The sequence below is a fragment of the Rosa rugosa genome, chromosome 7 (assembly GCF_958449725.1).
Source record: "Rosa rugosa chromosome 7, drRosRugo1.1, whole genome shotgun sequence".
NCBI lineage: Eukaryota > Viridiplantae > Streptophyta > Magnoliopsida > Rosales > Rosaceae > Rosa > Rosa rugosa.
Genome location: NC_084826.1, coordinates 34,637,239 through 34,659,046, shown reverse-complemented (window position 1 = coordinate 34,659,046; position 21,808 = coordinate 34,637,239). Strand labels below are relative to the sequence as shown.

At 38.0% G+C, this 21,808-nt stretch overlaps 1 long non-coding RNA gene across 3 annotated transcripts; it reads left to right on the top strand.

Moving 5' to 3' along the window:
• The first annotated feature begins 5,421 nt into the window (after nt 1-5,421).
• Nucleotides 5,422-10,416, top strand: LOC133720209 (uncharacterized). Of its 3 annotated transcripts, XR_009851754.1 has the most exons (5): nt 5,422-5,842; nt 6,015-6,135; nt 6,635-6,698; nt 7,859-7,943; nt 8,058-8,448. It is a non-coding gene; the product is annotated as an uncharacterized LOC133720209 (long non-coding RNA). The 3 variants fall into 3 exon arrangements; XR_009851756.1 differs by lacking the exons at nt 7,859-7,943; nt 8,058-8,448 and adding an exon at nt 9,900-10,416; XR_009851755.1 differs by lacking the exons at nt 7,859-7,943; nt 8,058-8,448 and adding an exon at nt 9,141-9,388.
• The last annotated feature ends 11,392 nt before the right edge of the window (nt 10,417-21,808 follow it).

The window sequence follows — 21,808 nt, the reverse complement described above, 5'->3', positions numbered from 1 at the left end:
CAAAGTATAATATTCACAAAGATATTCACAATTATAAACATTGTACACGAAAAAGGGGGTTTTTGATTTTGGTTTTTCCGAAAATAAACTAAGTTAACAAAACAATTAAAATGCAAAAACATAAAAATAAAGATGGAATGAGAGAACAAAGATCAAAAACCGAAACATATGATTAAAATCGATTCAAACCCTAATATTGTTCATCTAAGTCATGAGAAAGGAGTTGATCATGTGAACCATTCGAAAGCAAACGAATTCCCATTTTTTACTTTTTAATGCTAATTAATCTAAGCGAAAGCACCTAGATTAATCCTATCAAACATGCAATCAAACCCTAGAAAGCTAGTCAATCATGTCATGTTCAACGCATTACACATAGAGAAAGGCTATCAACTCAAGTGTACAACTTAGTATGGAAAAGTCCACCTAATTGCAATCCTCGTTAATTAAATTCGATCTTTGTCCAAAACCTTTACTACTTTGATTCAAGTTTACACAAAACGAAAAGTCGATTTCATGTTCTTAAACCTAGCACCATTTATATCAAAACCCTAAGTGTTTCGAACCACATAAGATTAAAATACAAAAGTTATCTATAACACAAATTTAACTAAACAAACCGACATAAGCAACTCTCGAATCACAATAATATGAATCTGAAAATTTCATTCAATCATAAAAAATTCCAGAAATTAATATTCATTCAAACATATATGTCAACTAAAGCAAAACCAACGAAATCCAAACAAGGTTACAAAGAAAGAGGTTGAATTACACCGTGAGATGGAGATGGGGATGAAAGGTAAAACGTTGGAATCTTGAATCTCGAAAGCAAGCTTCAAGGTGGAGAATGGATGGTGATGCTCACGGCTTGGTTCTTCTTCTTCTTCTTCCTTGCTTGAACTTCGTGGCTTGCCCTAGAGGATGGAAGAACTCACGGATATGCTAAGAGCTTTTCTGATTTTTTTTCTAAAGTGTATCTTGTAAAAACTTCGGACCCTTTGACGTTGAGAGAGGGGGAGTATATATAGGGGACGAATCCTTGCTCTCCAAGCCGTGTGCTCCCTCAATATTCTCACGGCAACAATGTCTCTAACTCCACATAATTTCCTCCAATGCTTGCTTGCCACATAAGCCCTATGATGTGTTCCAACCAATCACAAAATTCTCTTTTAATTCCCTAATATCTTGGCCGAAATATATAGAGATATTTTCTGATTTTCTTCACCAATTTCGGCAACAATATATTTAGAGAATATAGGGGATGAATCTAGACTCCTTTTTGAGCTTTTTGTGTTCAACACATATTCTCTTTCCTTAAAACTCTCTAGAGAATATCTCCTTGCCGAATTTTCTAGGGTTCTCTTTGATTCACACGGCAATTCCTTCTCTTTCTCTTGGCTTGGACGGCAAGGAGTCTCCTAGGGTTTATCTTTCCATAAATTGCCCTAAAAAATCTCAATCGAAATCTTCTATATATTTTCTGATTTTCCACGCCATCTCCTTGTTTCTCTCTTGGAATTTCACGGCAACAACATCTCTAGGGTTTGCTTCTTGCGTCACAAACCCCAACTCCATGGGCTTTCATGGGCCTTGATCCATTTTGCCGAAAATCCACTTCATTCTTGAGAGTTCTTGGGCCTTGTTGCTTCTCATTCAAGCCTTGTCACCTTCCAACGTCATAACACTTTATTTTTCCATTTCTTTTTCATAGTAACGTTGGAAACTTCATTGGTAAGCTTTCCTCCTTTTCGCAGGGTTTCCTGGTTGAAGCAGGAAAACTTCTTTTCTTCATTTCTGCTCATTTCTGTGGTCCATTGTTTCTCATTTTTGCTCCCCTTGACTTTCGCAAGCTCCTCTTTCCATTTGTGAGTTCATTTCCACTTTTTAGCTCGGAGGTCCTGAAAATAGAAACTAGTAAGAAAAATAGAAACTTTCCTAAAATGAAAAATGGCAACTTTCCTAAACCGAAAAATGGAAACTTACTAAAAATGATAAATAGAAACTACAAAAATAGAAACTTTCTACAAATAGGAACTTTCCCAATCAAAGAATGGAAACTTTCCTAAACAGAGTTTTATTAAGGAAATAACGCAAGAAATGTAGGGAAAGGCAAGTAAAACGTCGCATTAAAATGCTCCTATCACTTTGCTGAAGAAGTATGGGGTAACCCATAAGGTGTCCACGCCCTACCACCCTCAGACCAGTGGCCAAGCAGAGTGTCCAACAGGGAGATCAAGAGGATACTCGAGAAGACAGTGGGCCCAACAAGGAAGGATTGGAGCCAGAGATTAGATGATGCATTGTGGGCCTACAGAACAGCCTACAAGACGCCTATTGGGATGTCTCCCTTTAGGTTGGCCTACGGAAAGGCATGCCACCTTCCAGTGGAGCTAGAGCACAAGGCTTGGTGGGCTGTCCAGAAGTTCAACATGGATTATGATGAAGCGGGACTACATAGGAAGCTACAGCTAAATGAGCTTGAGGAGATAAGGAATGAGGCCTACGATGCTTCATGGATCTACAAGGAGAAGACAAAGGCCTACCATGACAAAATGATCCGCGGAAAAAGCTTCCAAGTGGGCCAGAAAGTTCTGTTATTCCATTCCAGACTTAAGCTATTCCCAGGTAAACTTCGTTCTCGTTGGGTTGGCCCATTTATAGTTACAAATGTGTTTGCTCATGGTGCTGTAGAGATCAAGAGTGAGAAGACGGGGAAGGAGTTCAAGGTAAATGGGCATCGTCTCAAGCCCTACTATGAGTCCTTCGTGGGGCACACATTGGAAGAAATACCCCTCCAGGAGGCACCCCATGACGTGTGAACAAGGAAAAGAGTCCCGGCTGAAGGACTATAAATATTAAGCGCTGCATGGGAGGCAACCCATTTCAACCGAAGCTGTGGAGGAGCCATCAACGAGAGTTTGACATTTCTATCCCTTCACTTGCTTAGGTTGAATTGTACTTGTGTCTTTGTTTGTTTGTTTGTTTATTTTACCCTTCCCATATTTAGGGTCTATATACCATATTCTTTTGCCTACATTGAGGACAATGTAGATTCTAAGTATGGGGTGGGTTTACAACTTTATTTTCAGAATTTTTTTCAGTAAAAAAAAAAAAAAACAAAACAAAAATTATTTCGTTGGTTTTAGAGTCTTTTTGTTTGTTTGAGTCTTAGGATGTCCCTAACGTCTAGGATGACCATGTCTCTGAATTCATGGCTGAAGGTTTTCACAATCGAAATAGGACTTAATTGAATTCTGTGGTTAATCGATGTTGTTATACTTGTATGAAGATTTGAGATAGGATCGTAACTTGGTTCATTAAGCATGCTAGGATTAAGTCTAATTCATTTGACCCTAAGTGAGCTTTTGAGCTAAAATACTTTCTTTTCGAGTGCTTATTGATAAATTCATAATTTCGTGGCTGTATTTGCAAAACCTCATCATTCTTGGAAATCCAATGATCATGTGCCATAGATTTTAATGGACTACAGAGTACTAGAACTCGGCTGTTGTGACTGTCAAAACTTGTATGCCATAATATGCACTGATCCTGGATAGGATAGAAGGCATTAGGGTAACCACCATAGCCAAACAAGCATGTGTCCCCAATTGTGCCCGTCGTGGGACTCCTTAGAATGAACCCCTTTGAGCCTACGTTGAAAACCTTTGTTTCATCACCCTCACTACCCTACCATGAGCTTAGTACAGGATATCTCTACCTTTGTCTTAGGGACTTAGTAGAGCATGACATAGTATGTAGGGGTGACGATGAAAGACAAGTGTGGGGTGGGGAAAATCCAAGAAAAAAAAAGAAGAGAAAGAAAAAAAAAAAAAATTTGCCATAAAAAAAAAAAGAAAGAAAATGAAAATGAAAAAGAAAGAAAGAAAAACGGCAAAAGAAAACTCTTGGGAAATTGTTGAAGTGTGGTTTTGGACTTTCATATTTGTAGAAGGCTCAAAGTTGAAAATTAGGCCTTTGTCCGTTTCCATGTTGGTTAGAGTGAAGGTTGGGTTCAAAACAATGATAATTGGCCCACAAAAATGGTGACATAAGGTGGTCCATATATGCTCTGCTAGGTCCTTAGGTTTTTTGTATCCTTAATCTTCATTTCGAAAACCCTAGCTTAGCCCTATTACAACCTGTTTCAAGTCCTTACTTGATCCTTGAGATGGGCAGCCTTTGGTGAGTGGAGTCAGTTACGCAGTCGAGCTTATGGTTTAGGTCCATTTGTGCACTTAGTCATTTCATGAGGTCTTTAAAAAAAAAAAATTCTTCACAAAATGCTTTTATTGATGAAATATGCAAGTTGTTTGTTGCCTTACAATATGTTCTCTTGCATATACTTGAGTGTGAAGCTTTTAAGCATAGCCATTTCTGAGAGAAAAATCGAGAGTATGCCTTGTGAGTTTGGATTGGACTTGTTCGAAACATGCTATCATTCACTGTATAACTTAAGTTCTCCATATCTTACTTAGTCATATGAGTGTTACATGTTTATTAACCATGGAATTATCTATGCGATTTTGATTAAGTGTTTAACGTGAAAGCCATGAGTTTAGAGTCTCTGAGACAACAGTTAGGGGCAGTAGAGTCATTTACTTGCTTTTTGTCGAGTCTTTGTTCTGTTTTGTATTTCTGTTTTGCTAAGGGACTAGCAAAAGCTAAGTGTGGGGTATTTGATAGGAGCATAAAGTGCGACGATATTATTGAGTATATGCCCCATTTTAGCCTTGTTTCTCCCGTAAGTTTCGTGTTTTGAGTCATCGAGTCATTTTAAGAGTCTTGTAGAGTGTTTGGCGTGAAATAAGCGGAAAAAGATAAATTCATGAAAAATCCTGGCTGGATCAGGATTCCTCACTGTCGACTATTTTTGCGGTCTTTACATTTTAATTCCCTTTATTTTCTCTAGAAAATTCTGATATTCTCCTGCTTATTGTAGGAAACCTTGGCTGGTGGAACTATTGGAAACAGCAATGATGGAGTCATAAAATAAAGCATTTAAGACATTTGACCGAGCAATGAAGAAGGGAAATAAAGGAGAAAGACGTTTTTTAGTTGTGGAATAAAGGAGAAAGATGTTTCAACTGGAAAATAAATAAAGGAGAAAGACGTTTCAGCTGTTAAAAGACCCCATTATGAGAGGAATTAAGGCCATAAAGGAGATGTTTCAGTTGGGAAATTAAAAGAATTATGATGCAATCCCATCCGTCCAAATGATGAAGGGTATGATCGACAAAAGCCAACCAATGCTCCCCTATAAATAGGCAACATCTAGAACAGAATTTTCATCACTTCCTGGCCAAAAACTTTTCCGAGACTCTGCCCAATTCACTCCTTACACTTCCATCACTCACAAGACCGTGACCACCATCCATCCATCATTCTACGAAGTTCTTAGGCGCTGTGTAATACCCCGTACCTTAAAATTTTTACTAGTTAAATTTTACCGTTATTGACCGAAGAGTGACTTTTTCTTTAGTCCGGTAAATTAGGAAATTTCCTTGAGAATGTCGTAGAATATGAAAAATCGAGTTCGTGGACACGTAGTTTGTTTAAATCGGAGTTTCTACGGAAAAGTTATGACCAAAAATGGAAATTTACTATTATGGTTATTATTTCCCTATTATTTTAAAGGAAAGTGGGTAAAAAAGGAGAGAGAGAGAGAGTGAAATCGGGAGAACCCGATTCCAGCCCCCCCCCCCCCCTCCTTCTTTCTTCTTTTTCTCTTCTTTCTTTCCTTTCCTTGCTGCGAAACCGGAACCCATTTCCGGCGAAATCACCGCCACCGTCCGCACCACCGGCCATTAGAGGATCCTCTCTTCCTCCTCTTGCATCTAAGGTAAGATTTCTGATTTGGGTAGCCTTGATTTGAGAAGAAATTGGTGAGGGATTTCAAAAAAAGGGAAAATCGGGTTTTGCTTTGATCTCCGGTTTCCGGCGGTTTCCGGCCGGATTCCTTGAGGGTTTTGGTTGTTGGTGAGGTGCTGAACGTGTTCCTAACCATGTTGCAGCTTGTTTTGATCTATGGAGGAAGATTTGAAGGTGTTTGAGCGTGTGAACAGTAACTGTCGGGTTCTTGGTTTTTGTTTGATTTCTCCGGCCTTTTCTGCTTGATTTTGGTTGTTGTTGCAGGTATGGAAGTTGATGGGTGTGTTGTTGTGATTATTTTGAACTTGTTTTAGGCTTGAGGTTGTTTGGTTTGAGGTTTCTTGGAAATTTGATGTTGGTAAAGGTTGTTTTGAATATTGTGGGTTAAAATGCTCTTGGTTATAGTTTAGTATTGAATTAATGTGTTGGAAAGTTGGAGAAGTGATTGTGGATTGAAAAGGGAAATTATGAAAGAATGTGGAAATTTTGGAAAAGGAGTTGTGTTATAATTTGGTGGTTATTTATGGTTAAGGAATTGAAATTAAATTGACTAAGTTATCGAATCAATCCTTGCGATGATTTAAGATTTAGTGAGGATGTCGAATTGTTAAGGAAATTCCGTATTCAAGAATTTAATCCCAAATTGAAGTGTGGGATTTTATAAGAATTTATGAGTAACGAATACTAACTCCATAGGGAATGAGTTTTGATTTTGAGATTATTTCCTTACTATGGTTAATTATATCCTGTCCATTCGCTACAGGACGGATTGATCCCTTGAGCGAGGGGATACGGGTAGGCAGCAGGATTAGCTGCGAGACTCACCTGTGAGTGGACTTTTATTTTTTAAATATTGATGCATGCATTTATTTTCTTAAATAATGCTCTAGTTTTAATCATATTACTTATTGAGCAAATGATTTGATTTTCGGAAATTCGATCTCGGTTTATCTCGTGGAGTCGCTCTCGACAACGAGTTTCAAAGGTTGATTATGATTTATAATATTATTTGACAATTGCTTATTTCCGAGGTAATTTTCCGGAATTAAGTATATTTCTAATTGCCGATTTAAGTTCCTGGAAGATTCTAGAGATGAGTTTCGATGGAGTTGGATTTTCTTATATATTTATCGACTTTTGGTTTTGGCATTGGGAATGCCTTAATGATGATTTCGAGATTTTTCTGGAATATTATCAGAAATGGGATTTCCTAAAGAAATTATAATTATTTATTAATTCTCGCCCATTTGTTTATGATTTCGAGACTATCTTGGCGTGCGGGGTCACGTCGTTGAATACATGGATTTTATCTTGAGAGATTTTGGAGAAGCCTTATGGATTTACGGATTTACTGGTTTTCGATGGTTTCTCCTCACCATACGCGGGTCATGTGATTAGGTCTCCTCCTCACCGACTTTGTGTTGGTGAGTGGCAGTTGAGGTAGCTTATTCTCCTCCTCACTTACTTTGTGTTGGTGAGTGGCAGTAGAGGTGATTTATTCTCCTCCTCACGTGGGTGGCAGTCGAGGTTATTTGGTCTCCTCCTCGCACAATCTATGTGTGAGTGGAAGTTGAGGTTATTAGTTCTCCTCCTCGCACAATCTATGTGTGAGTGGCAGTCGAGGATAGGTAGAGCCTGGGAGGCTCCATTACCCGTATGGTGATATATCTTCCCCATATCCTATTATTTCTCGACTAGCGGGGCCTAGTCTGATTTCCGTGTAACCAGCGGGGCTGGTCTTATCCTGTTGAGTATTGGAGTTTCGACCTTTTTTCTCAGTTATTTCTGACTAGCGGGGCTAGTCGGTTTTTCTTGAGCGGAGCTTCTCGTGATTTGTTTTCTAAATCGTTGCATGCATCGAGAGTTTTTAAGGAAATAAATGGGGAAAGTATAAAATTTCTTTCGTTTAGAATTGTTTATTTTTGTCCACTCACACTAACGTGTTTCCAATACTTTTCCCCTGGGCCCTTCGGTTTCAAATGCCCAGTTTGCAGGCGAATTAGTTGAGGTCGGGCGTACACGAAATTGAGGCATAGTCAGCAGCATGGCTTCCGCATCTGCCTTTGAATTAGGTTTTCCTCATATACCTTTCTGTTTGAATTGCTCTGATTACCTATAGGATTTATGTTATTCAAGTTGAGATATGTGTTTTGTGAATTGGAGATTGATGTTGATTTGGGGAGCAGGGTGGCTCCAGGAGCATAAGGATGATTCGATTGAGAAGTGTAAATGTTCCCTACAGGTTTGGGTTGCCCATTTTAGGGGAAGTTCCGCCAAATTTTTGGTAGAATTTCTTCTAAGGTGGGCCCCGCAGGGTCACTTCGGATTTCAGGGTGAAATCCGGGGCGGGTCCTGTCACGCTGAGTCAAGGACGCTCCACCACCATAGCAGAGACGAGTTCATCACCTTGTTGCCAAGCCGCTGAGGAAAGCTTCAAAGTGTAACTATGACTCTACTTACAATTTTTATTTCGGTTTTGTGTGTTTGGATTTGCGAGTTGTGTAATTGGAGACATGAGATTTTTAGAATATTTTTATTAATATTTTTGAGATTTTCAGTTTATTATTGAGTTAATTTCGAGAATTCTTTGATGATGCATGTCACAATCTTGTGCCCTTTTACGTGTTTAGGTAATTTTCAGAGTTAGGTTAATAAGTTTGCATGCTAGAATCACGCTGAGTATTCTTGTGTGTTTGCTTAATTTGCCAAGGGTAATTGTTATTTGTTAAGGCGCTGAGTTAAACAAGTAGTAATTAGTTCTAAAAAGTGGTAAAAATCATGCTTTAATGATTAAATGATTCTGGAAATTACGTGTTAAATTCTATGTGTAATGGTTAATTTGCACGTGTGAGTTGATTCGAGGGTTAGATAATACTACTAGTTAAGAGAATTACGCTGAGTGTTTTCGAAAATTAGTAGTATTAGGCTTGGTAAGGACTTTTCCGATCCAAGCCTACATTAGAACGAATCAGATAAATGGATTGATCCGCTGAGGCTTTTCATTTGGGCTCTTATCTATGCATTCAAGATGGGCACAGTTTTGTAGCATGTTGAAATGAATTTCTGAGTGGTATTGGTCTAGGTTAGGGAAGTCGATCATTGTATATAGTTTTATTTGTTTTGTTTTTATTTTAAGTAGATTAGGAACCAAATCTCAAAACCCCCATTTTATTCTTTTATTTGTTAATTGACCTTTTGTCTAGGTGTACCCTACAATCCCCGGACTGAACGATCCCTGCTTATCATATACTGACAACTACATTTTGCAGGGTTAAATTGTGAGGCTATTTAAGCCGCACCATGGACTAGGGCTATTTCCTTTCTCCTTTTGGTAACTCCTTTGGGACGTGACCAGGTAAGGAGGGGACGGATTTTGGCGGAGCTCAGCTCACTTGTTTAGCTGGGGACGAGACCTTTTGCTAGCACTTCTCGGATCCAAACCAGACCTTAGACATCACGCCTTAATAGATGCGCCTACGATGAAGAAAATATTTCACCCAAAAATCATTTTGACTCAATAAATAAAAGCAACGAAATTTTTTTTTTTTTTTTTTGACATTTTTGGATTTTTTTTTTTGTATTTTTCAATATATAACTCAAAATATAAATCCCTTCCCCCACACTTCAATATTGCATTTTCCTCAATGTAATCAATTATAAGCACGCAATGAAACAAATAAGCATATAGGAATGGAATTTATGAAAATAAATACTAAAACAAATAAACAAAATCGAAAAATAAAAGGTAAGGATAGAGAAAGCAAATCTGATTGGATTCTGAATTGGGTTGCCTGCCAAGCTGCGCTTGGTTTTAACGTCTTCTCAGCCTAGACGTGGTTTCCTCTTGTCCTCAGTTGGTTGGGCCTTCAAAGCCTCCCTTTGGGTTTGGAATTGTGTTGCTCGGAAGCTTACCAGTTTCGTGAAACTGATAGGAGCATTTTTATGCAACGTTTTAATAATTATTTCCTCATATTTTTCTTAGTTATTTCCTTTACTTAATCATTTTTAATTTATTTTCTATTTTCTAGGTACATTGGAATAAATGACAAGGAAAAGAGCTTAAAGACACATGAAGGATGTGAGACATTGGAGATGACAAAGGCAAGGCACAAGGGATGCAGAAATGAGCTGAAATGAAGAAATGGAGTTTTCCTGGTCCAACTAAGAATCCCAGTCAACGTAGGAATCCTGATGAGGCTAGGAACCCTGAAGGCATTAGGAGACCACATGACTTGAAGATGACGTGGGAGATATTATGGGAGATTAAATCTGATTTTTGCCATGGGAAATGATGGAGATAATGTGAAAATCAATGAGAGAATTAAGGAGATTACGTTGAGAAAATCTTGGGAGAGTTTCAAGGAATTGTGCAACAAGATAAGGCTCAAAAACAAGTCCAGATTCATTCCTCAATTCCCTCAAAGATATGTTGGTCGAAATTAAGGAATTAAAATCTGCAGTTTTAATATGAAAATCAAGAGAAAATCAAGGGGAGGATGTTAAGGATAAAGCCATGGAGAGATTTAAGGGAGAAAAGGTTCAAAATGCGTCCGGATACATTGTCTAGGTTCATACCTAGATATTTGGCCGAAAATTGTGAATAAAATCATATTAAATCATGGGAAATTCGGCAACAATATATTAGGGATTGATTTTGGAGCTTTTTGATTGGTTGGATGACACAACAGAGCTGATGTGGCGCTACGTGATTGGTCGAAGCTGTGTGGCATTATCAGATTAATTACTTGGGAAATTAAAAGAAGGATCATGAAGCTTGGCCGTCCCCCTATATAAACCCCCCTATGCTAGACGTTTTCAACACACTTTCATTGAGAAAAATCCTCCATAACGTCATAAGCTCTCTCTCTCTCTCCATTCTCTAGTTGCAAAGTTCTGCGTTTTCAAGCAAGGAGAGGAAGAAGAAGAAGGAGCCGTGAAGATCATATCCTCCATCGTCCACCTTGAAGACTTGCTTCCAAGATTCAAGATCCAACCATCAAGCTCTCCATCTTCATCTCCACTCACGGTGTAATTCGTTCTTTTTCCTTGTAATCTTTTGATTTCCTTGTTTGATTTCGTATGAACTTGTTTCTAGTTAACAATAACGTTTAGGGCAAAGTTTAAGCTTAATTTCTATGTTTAAATAAAGTTTTTGAATTCTATAATTGTGATTCTAAGTTGCTTATGTGAGTCTGTTCGATTGAATTTGCTTGATAGAAAACTTTTATATGTTTATCTTATTTGGATCGACACTTATAGGATTTGCATGTAATTGGTGCTAGATTTAGGTAAACGATTCACCTGATAGTTTTGTGAACCAAAATCACAAGTAGTAAAGGTTTTGGACAAAGGTCGAATTCAATTGAAGAGGATTGCAAGTAGGTGAACTTATTCATAACTAGGTTGTGCACTTAAGTTGATAACCTTTCTCTATGCTTCTTGCGTTGAACATGTTTTGATTAGCTAGCTTTCTAGACTATGATTGCGTGTTTAATAGGATTGATCTAGGTGCTTTCACTTAGGTTAATTAGTAAAGGAAAGTAAAATATGGGAAATCATTTGCGTCGAATGTTTCACATGATCAACTTCTTTCTCATGACTTAGATGATCAATTATAGGGTTTGAATTGAGTTTAATCGTATGGAATTGGTTTTGATCTTTGTTTCTTACGTTTCATTCTTGTACATGTGTTTTTATATTTTCTTTCTTTTATTTATTTTAATTTTCAAAACTCTAATTCTTAAACCCCCCTTTTATTTCGTTATTTGTATATGTTCTTTTTGTAAATTTCTACTCTGTATTTTTATTAATTCTTTTCTTTACTTATTTTTGCAATTACAGGTGTACCCTCAATCCCCGGTTAGAACGATCCCTACTTATTCTATACTGACAACTACATTTTGCAGGGTTAAATTGCGCGCTTACTTTTAGCGTATTAGAAACTTGGTCATGAAGTCCACCACTTGTCCCATTTGCTTCTTGAGGTCTGCAATGTCCATGTTATGGTTCTGTTGTCCTTGAACCAAGGCTTGAGTGGAATTGGTTAGTGCCTCAATAATCTTATCATAATTGGGATTGGAAAAATTATTTGAATTAGAAGCAAAGTTTTGAGGGACCTGAGGCCTCTGAAAGAAGCATGGAGGACGTTGGAAACTGCCACCAAGAGGGTTCTGAATATTGTCATTATTGGTCCACTTGAAGTTGGGGTGATCTCTCCAGCTAGGGTTATAGGTGTTCGAATATGGGTCATACCTTGGACGTTGGGGCACCCCTTGACTCCCTTGGTATCCTCCTATGGCATTCACAGACTCCCACCCACCATTCTCAATTAGTTGAGGACATTGATCCGTAGGGTGTCCTTAGTTAGAGCATACCCCATAAGTAGAGGCTCTTCCTTGTCCTTGAGTGCTCACAACCTGATTCACAACAAGGGTGAGTTTGTTCAATTTATCCTCAATAGCAGGACTAGTGCTTACCTCATTTACCCTACGAGTGGTTTGCCTCACACCCTCATACTGTTGGGCATTTAGGGCACGATTAGCAATGAGTTCCTTCCCAGCAGCAGGTGATTTGTCCACAAAGGCTCCTCCAGCTACAGCATCAAGCATTTGCCTTTCTAAGGGCAAGAGTCCTTCGTAAAAACATGTGAGTAAGTTCTCGTCCTTCATTTGGTGTTGAGGACATTGGGCGAGGAGGGACTTGAACCTCTCATAATAGGCGGCATAGGACTCATCTTTGGCTTGCTCAATACCACTGATCTTCTTCCTCAGCATAATAACCTTTGAAGTTGGGAAGTATTTTTCGAAGAAAGCTTTCATCATGGCGTCCCATGATGTAATGCGCCCAGGAGGAAGCTCATATAGCCAATCTTTGGCTCTGTCAGCTAGGGAGAAAGGGAAGGCCTTCAACTTTAGGATATTCTTTTCAGCTCCTTGTGGTTGCATGGTCGTACACACAGACTGGAATTCTCGAAGATGCTTGTTAGCGTCCTCCACACTAAGGCCATGAAACACAGGGAGCCTACGCAATAATCCACTCTTAAGCTCAAAATCCGCAGTCCTTCCTTCTGCAGCAGCAGGGTACACGATGCTCGTAGGAAGTCCTCCTTGAACCACGGATGCAGACAGTTCCCTAATGGATTGATTTGTGTTTAAGCCCATTTCCTCGTCTTCTTGTTCTTCTTCAGATAACTCTTGTGATGGTGGAGATGTCGATCCTTCAGATTGATAGGACCATTTTAATGCGACGTTTTAATTGCATTTCTCTACATTTTTCTGCGCCATTTCCTTGAAAAATCCTTGTTTTTGGAAAGTTTCCATTCTTTGATTGGGAAAGATCCTTATTGTAGAAAGTTTCCATTTTGTAGTTTTCATTTCTCATTTCTGGCAAGTTTCCATTTTCAGTTTAGGAAAGTTTCTATTTTTCATTTTTAGTAAGTTTCTATTTTTCAATTTTAGAAAGTTTCTATTTTTAATACAGTTTCTATTTTCAGGACCTCCGAGCTAAAAAGTGGAAATGAACGCACGAATGGAAAGAGGAGCATGCGAACATCAAGACGAACAAATATGAGAGAAAACGGCCCACACATTTGAGCAGAAATGAAGAAATAAGCTTTCCTAGTCCAACCAGGAAATCCTACGAAATGGAGGAAGGCTTCCCTAGCAAGTTTCCAACGCAACTATGAAAAAGAAATGGAAAAACAATATGTTTTGCGTTGGAAAATGAGAAGGCTTGAAGATGAAGCAACGAGGCCCAAGAACTCTATGGATTTTCGGCAAAATGGATCAAGGCCCATCAAAGCCCATGACATTAGGGTTTGTGACGCAAAACCCTAACCCTAAAGATGTTTTGCCGTGAAAACCAAAGGGGAGAGAGAGAAGGTGGCGTGAAAATCAAAAGAAGAATAAAAGATTACACAAGAGATTTTCTAGGGTGAAGTTTATGGAAAGAATTCATTCCTAGAAACCCTAAGCAAGTTTTGGCCGAAATATCAAGAAGAAAATCAGAAAATATTCAAGGAATTTCGGCAAGAATATATTAGGATATCTTCTTGGAGTTTTATGATTGGTTGAATGACACACTAGGGCTTACTTGGCAATTTCTCATTGGTGGAAGCTATGTGGAATTATTAATTTAATTCCTTGGAAGAAAATCAGAAAACTCACGGCTTGGAGACCAAGTATGCCGTCCCCTATATATACTCTCTCATTCTCAACGTCTAAGGTCCCCTCCTTTACATTATACACTTTAGAAAAAAAATCAGAAAACCTCTAGCATAGCCGTGAGTTTCTCCATCCTCTAGTCATCTCCACGGAATTCAAGCAAGGCCAAGGGAGAAGAAGAATTGCCGTGAGCATCATCATCCACCACCATCCTTGAAGCTTGCTTTCGAGATTCAAGAGACCACCACATCATTCGTTCGTCACCATCTTCATCTCACGTTGTAATTCGACCTCTTCTTTGTAACCTTTGCTTTGAATTTCGTTGGTTATGAACTAGTTGACATATGTGTTTGAACGAATATTAATTTCTGGAATTTTTTATGATTGAATGAAATTTTCAGATTCATATTATTGTTCTTCGAGAGTTGCTTATGTGGGTTTGTTTAATTAAATTTGCGTTATAGATATCTTTTGTATTTTAATCTTATGTGGTTGCAAACACTTAGGGTTTCGATATGAATGGTGCTACAATTTAAGAACATGAATCAACTTTTTGGTTATGTGTTCTTGAATCGAAAAGTAGTAAAGGTTTTGTACAAAAATCGAATTTAATTAAAGAGAATTGCAATTAGGTGGACTTTTCCATACTAAGTTGTACACTTGAGTTGATAGCCTTTCTAGGTGCTTATTGCGTTGAACATGTCATGATTGACTAGCTTTCTAGGGCTTGAATGCATGTTTGATAGGATTAGTCTTTGTGCTTTCACTTAGATTAATTAGCATTGAAAAGTAAAAAAATGGGAAATTGTTTGCTTTTAACGTTTCACATGATCAACTCCTTTCTCATGACTTAGATGAATAATATTAGGGTTTGAATCAATTTTAATCATAAGTTTCGATTTTGATCTTTGTTCTCTCATTCCATTCGTATTTTTATGTTTTTGCATTTTAATTGTTTTGTTAACTTAGTTTTAATTTTTAGAAATCAAAAACTAAAAATCCCCCTTTTCGTGTAAAATGTGTATAGTTGTGAATATCTTTGTGAATATTATACTTTGTTTTAATTTTAATTGTTTTAATTGTTTGACAATGACAGGTGTACCCTCAATCCCCGGAATAGAACGATCCCTATTTGCTTATACTACTAACGATATTTCAGGGTTAAATTATGCGCTTGCTCAGAGCGTATCACAGATTCCTCCTCGTGTGGCTCGAGTTGCAAAGATTTCAAAGGACTTTGTGAAGGGCCCCAGTAATTAGGGTTCTTAAGTCTTTCGATCCTTGCAGTGATCTCAGAGAGTGGGGTATGACTATAAGGCTCGGTCATTCATAGAGGATCTGAAGGCAAGAATTAAATACAAATTAGTATTTACAATAAAACAAAGAATTGTAAGTATAAAATAAAAGTATAATGTACAAAATTTTTACAAAACACAAGTATAAAACGTCACAATTTTTACCAGTATAAAGTGTGAAACAACACAATAATTTACACGTATAGAGTATTCACAAGTATTTCTTTTTCCTTTTACAATTTAATTTATTTTCAACACTTAGGTACGGGAACAGGGAGTCTCGATGTGCAATGGGACTGAAACAGCTACCCTTTTTCAAGACTATGTTTTATCCAATATACCTTAGTGTATGTCACGCCCTGAATTTCAAATAAAGATATTCGAATCCGAAACGCGAAAACTTAACCAAATGCCTGAAATACTTAGAAACTTTTTCAAATAAAACTGAGCAACAACAAAACGTCAATAAAGACTCGATCACTTAAGTCAAATATCACATCAACAAGTGTATACAAAACTCGAGAGATCTAATATACAAATGTACACGCTCACAAGGAGCATACCAAAAACAGCAGTACGCTAACAAAATAGGTTATAAACCTAACACTGCTGCACTCCACGCCCTCGTACTCAGCCCTGGTGGTCCTCACCTGCAGGAATAACCGCTACACCATAGAATAGTGCACCGGGATTGCAAACAACAAACCCGGTAAGCTTTTTAAGCCCGTATGAATAAACTCAATTAAAATGACTCATGTCACTCATGCTTATAATTTCTCAACTCGTGAGATAAATTAAAGCAACAACATTTAACTCCACAAAGCACAACCAAACATACAATCACACTAGGTAAATAATTAGTAATCCCTGCATAGAGAATTAGTTCAGGAGATCACCTAAAATCAGACAATTCAAATCATAGCAATTTCTGCGTATAGTTTAGTTCAGGAAATTACATTAAAACAAACAATACAAAAGACAGTAATCCCTGCATATAACTTAGTTAAGGAGATTACAATAAAACAACAATTCAATTCATAGAAATCCAAATCTCATGTATAAATTAAAGAAAGAACATCAGCAACATTCCTCGAAAACTACGTACTCATGATGCAGTAACACAGTTACCACCATGACCGCACGCATACAACAGACTACGTACTCATGATGTCGTAACCTAGTTACCACCATGACCGTACGCATACCACAGACTACGTACTCATGATGCCGTAACCTAGTTACCACCATGACCGCACGCAAACAACCCAGTTACCCCACAACACAAGGTACTCTTTACAATACTTGGTTTTACAATCTAAAACCAAATCAAAACTTCAAAGACTCTTCTACACAAATAAATCAACAATTCACATTTCCGACAAGAGTAAATGCTCCAATATAATAATCCGAATAAAATCACAATTATTATACTTCACACAATACCACACCATCCATATATATATTCCACGTAAATATATATATATATATATATATATATATATATATATATATATATATATATATATATATATATACATACGAAGTCATTCACGCAGGAATGACCACTAATACCAACTATAGTTCATAAATTATACTTCTCAAAAATCATTTTATATCAAAACATTGTTTTAACTTACCCAAGAACAGTTGTCGATCAAGTTCATATATTTTAAAACAAATAATTTCATTTGATATATACGATTTCTCATGCTAACAATTAAATCTACTAAAATAAAACATAACTAATTATCAACCGAAACACCGTGAGATTTACTCACCTCCAAATCCTGCTGCGTCTTCACACAAATCGAGACAAGCACAAAATCACAATCACAACCGTCCGTCCAATACAAATCCGTCAATCACCTAATCAAATACGATATTTCACTTAGCGCACAATTCATAAAACACACTTATACTAAGATCCAGCGGTCGGATCGTCACCCATGACCACACAATGTCATCAGGACAGTCGTACGATCAATAAATCAAAACTAGAAGTCGATCGGACGGCCAAATCCTCACGGATCGAACATCGATCGAACCGAAAACCCTAAACTTTGAAAATTCATAACTTGCTCATACGATTTTCAAAAATTACAAACAATATATCGAAATGCTCGTATCGACGAGTAGATCGAAATCAGGAACAGAAATTGTCCCAGGGGTGGCCAGAAGCTGCCGGAAAACACCACCACAGTGTCGGCGCCGCCGCCCATCCAAAGTCAAAATTTGACAAAACTCACAACATGAAAGTTCTTCATTTCGACTCCAAATTCACTTTTCATAACTACACCAAAGTCAGATTAAAAGCCAAAAGATTGAATTTTACCTTGGAAGTCGACAGATCCGATGAACCCTAGTTTCAAAAACTTCAAAATTCGATCTCCACAGATCAAATCGTTGCAAGCCGTTTTGTGGAGAGTATCTACGTCCTCTGGGCTTCAAAAGCCCCCAAGGATCACCGGCTATGGTGGCCGGAAACGTGATCTCCCATCTGGACGATTTGCAGCTCCACCGTGCGACTTCTCGGCCTTGTAGCGTCGTGCACAGATCTCCCACACAGTAAAACTTCACAGGATGCTAGATGGGAGTGAGGCGAAGAAATAGGGACAAAAATCACGGCCTATGGTGGCCGGACGGCGGAGAACGAAGCCGCCGAAGTTGGCTGGGCGAAACTGAGGTCGGGAGAGAGGAGAGAGAAAACTTTCCGAAAATGGAAAGTTGGTATTTTCTGAAATAATTTCCGGAAAAATCCCATATATACCAAAATGGAAACTTTTTCCGACGGCCATAACTTCTTCATATGAACTCCGATTTCCGCATTCCGCATATCCACGAACTCGTATCGACGCGCTTTACGACTTTCGTGAAGGAAGTTTTCGGAGAAACCTAACGAATAAAAGTCAACCTTTGCAACCCCCCTAAAACCAAATTCTTCGAATAATTATTCATCCGAAACACTTCCGCTCCATCCATGAGCCACAAAACCGTCCAATAACCACAAATTAGATTCTGGAAAATCCTCGAAAAATAATAACGAATTTCCGGGGTACTACAGTGTATCACAACATTTTCTTTTGTTATAAATATTATTGATATCGAATCTAATTCCAAGCGGTAAATCAAGTGGACGTGCGGCCCAAGTATAGTTGCCTAGACACAAAGTCCCTTTAGCATCCTTTGGGCAACCTTACTGAAATAGCCAGGTAGGGGAGGGCGACCATGAGAGGCAGAATCCATTTTGGCATGAGCTACTCCCACATAGTGGTTTAGGCCCATTTGCAAGCACTTCTGGATCCAAAACCCGTCATGAACGTTGTCCCCTTCCTAGACACCATCCTACATAGGCTATACTTACTAAGATGAAAAAGGCCTTAAGTGTGAAGACAGTTCAACAAGTGTTAATAAAGACCGCCCTCAACCTTAAGGGACCTGAACTAGGTACCAATAAGGGGTTTAGGCCAATATTAACAAACGCGACTTCACCTATTCCTCTCAATTTACAACTTACAATTAAAATTTGTGTTCAACAACATAAATAACAACCTAAGTAATTAATTAAACTAAGTTTCGAAAACATTATATACAACAAATATTCACAATTTAACAAGTGATTTTTCAATCCCCAGCAACGGCGCCAAAAATTGGTTACGCTAAAAAGTAAACGAGCAATTTAACCCTGAAAAATGTCATCGTTAGTATATGGTAAATAGGGATTGTTCTAACCGGGGATTGAGGGTACACCTGTCATTTAAAACAAATAAAAAAATTAATAAAAATGCAAAGTATAAATTTACGAAAAGAGTATATACAAGTAACGAAATAAAAGGGGGTTTAGGAAATAGGTTTTCGAAAATTAAAATAAAGAAAATATAAAAACACATATACAAGAAGGAAACGTAAGAATCAAAAATCAAAACCAATTCCATATGATCAAAGTCGATTCAAATCCTACAATTGATCATCTAAGTCATGAGATAGAAGTTGATCATGTGAAACATTCGAAGCAAATGATTTCCCATAATTTACTTTCCTTTACTAATTAACCTAAGTGAAAGCACCTAGATCAATCCTATTAAACATGCAATCAAAGTCTAGAAAGCTAGCCAATCAAGACATGTTCAACGCAAGAAGCATAGAGAAAGGTTATCAACTTAAGTGCACAACCTAGTATGAATAAGTTCATCTATTTGCAATCCTCTTCAATTGAATTCGACCTTTGTCCAAAGCATTTACTACTTTCGATCTAGGTTCACAAAACTATTAATAAAGCAAATTCAATCGAACAAACTCACATAAGCAACTTAGAATCACAATCATGGAATTCGAAAACTTTATTTAAACATAGAAATTGGGCTTAAACTTTGCCCTAAACGTTATTGTTAACTAGAAACAAGTTCATACGAAATCAAACAAGGAAATCAAAAGTGATTACAAGGAAAAAGAACGAATTACACCGTGAGTGGAGATGGAGATGGAGAGCTTGAACGTTGGAATCTTGAATCTTGGAAGCAAGTCTTCAAGGTGGATGATGGAGGTAGATCTTCACGGCTCCTTCTTCTTCTTCCTCTCCTTGCTTGAAAACGCAAAACTTGAAACTAGAGAGTGGAGAGAGAGGGAGAGCTTATGACGTTATGGAGAATTTCTGAATGAGAATCTGTGTTTTTAACGTCAAGCATAGGGGGGTTTATATAGGGGACGGCCAAGCTTCATGATCCTTCTTTTAATTTTCAAAGGAATTATCCAATACTGCCACACAACTTTGACCAATCACACAGCGCCACGTCAGCTCTGTTGTGTCATCTAACCAATCAAAAAGCTCCAAAATAAGTCCATAATCCTTTAATATATATATTTGCCGAATTTCCAAGGAATTAATCTGATTTTATTCACAATTTTCGGCCAAATATATAGGAATGAACCTAGACAATGTATCTAGACTCATTTTGGACCTTTTCTCCCTTAAATCTCTCCATGGCCTTATCTTTAACGTCTCCCCGTGATTTGCTCTTGATTTTCACGGCAAAATGCAGATTTTATTCTTTATTTTCGTCCAAAATATCTTGAGGAAATTGAGGAACGAATCTAGACTTGTTTTGAGCCTTTTCTTGTTGCACAATCCCTTGAAACTCTCCGAAGCATATCGCAACGTCATTTTCTTGATTTTCTTCTAATTTTTCACGTTATCTTCATGATTTCCCATGGCAAAATCAAATTTAATTCCCAAAAATATCTTCCTTACGTCCAACAACCCAAAATTAATTGGGCTTTCACCATTTTGCCGAAATCCACATTAACCTAGAAGGTTCTTAGGACTCCATGTGTCATTTCACGCCTTATAGTCTCCTAGTGCCTCCAGGACTCTTCTCTCAACGTCATTTTTCTTCATTGTTCCGAACGTGCTTCCTGGTTGGCTTAGGAGTCTTGCTTTGACAAAGTTTCCTTTTCTGAACAGGATTCCTGGTTGAAACAGGATTTCCTGGCTGGACCAGGAAAACTTCATTTCTTCGTTTCAGCTCATTTATGCAGTCCTTGTGCCTTGTCTCAGCTCTCTCCAACATCCTCTAGCTTTTCTTTCTCTTTTTGAGCTCATTTCAACTTGTTTGCTCCATAGGACCTGAAAATAGAAACTATTACTAAAAATAGTAACTTTCCTAAACTAGAAGGATTTATTTAAGGAAATAACTAAGTAAATATGAGGTCGCATTAAAATGCTCCTATCAATCACGAACCCACCTGTGATATCCAGAGCCAGTTGTTCCCAATGGAGTAAAGTCCAATTTGTTCAGATTACTCATCCTGAAAGAGAACAAGAAAAATGGTTAGTTTCGGAGCGGAAAAAGCTACCACGAAAACATATAAAATTTATTAGTGTAATCGCTCTCAAAAAATTAGGAATTTCTAAGTGTAATCGCTTCCAAGAAATTCAATTCCAAGAGGTATTGGATTAGATCGAAACAATGACGTAAGTGGTCGATCATAAATTCTCTACAAACTCTAAGTTTGGAGATCTCAACAAGCTCCAAGCTTGGAGTGAGCACGAACCCTCACAGTTCGGCTTAATTAGGTCTCCCCTATGATGAAGAAAGGTGGGTAGAAGAAGAGAGTTTGCAAGTCCTCGAGAAAAAGAAGAGAAATTGAATAAAAACTCAAAAAAAAGGGGGGAACTTTTAGTATAAATACCTTGAAATAGGTTGCCGAAAAATTTGGCCGGAAAAAACCGCCAGAAAGTGACAGGAAAAGTCTCCGGAAAGTGGCCGGAAAAGTCTCCGGAGGTGGTCGGAAAAGTCGCCGGAGCTGACGTGTCTGTGGGCTGCGTCAGTGGGCCAAGTCTTCTCTCTTGAGCCGGTCCGCTTCCCTTTTTCTTTTCTTTTTTTTCTCTGCCAACTGGCTTCTGGGCTGTGGCTTGGTCTGAATCCTGGGCTGCGACTTGGGCTGCCTCCTCCTTTTTTTTCTTTTTTTCTTTTTTCTTCTGCC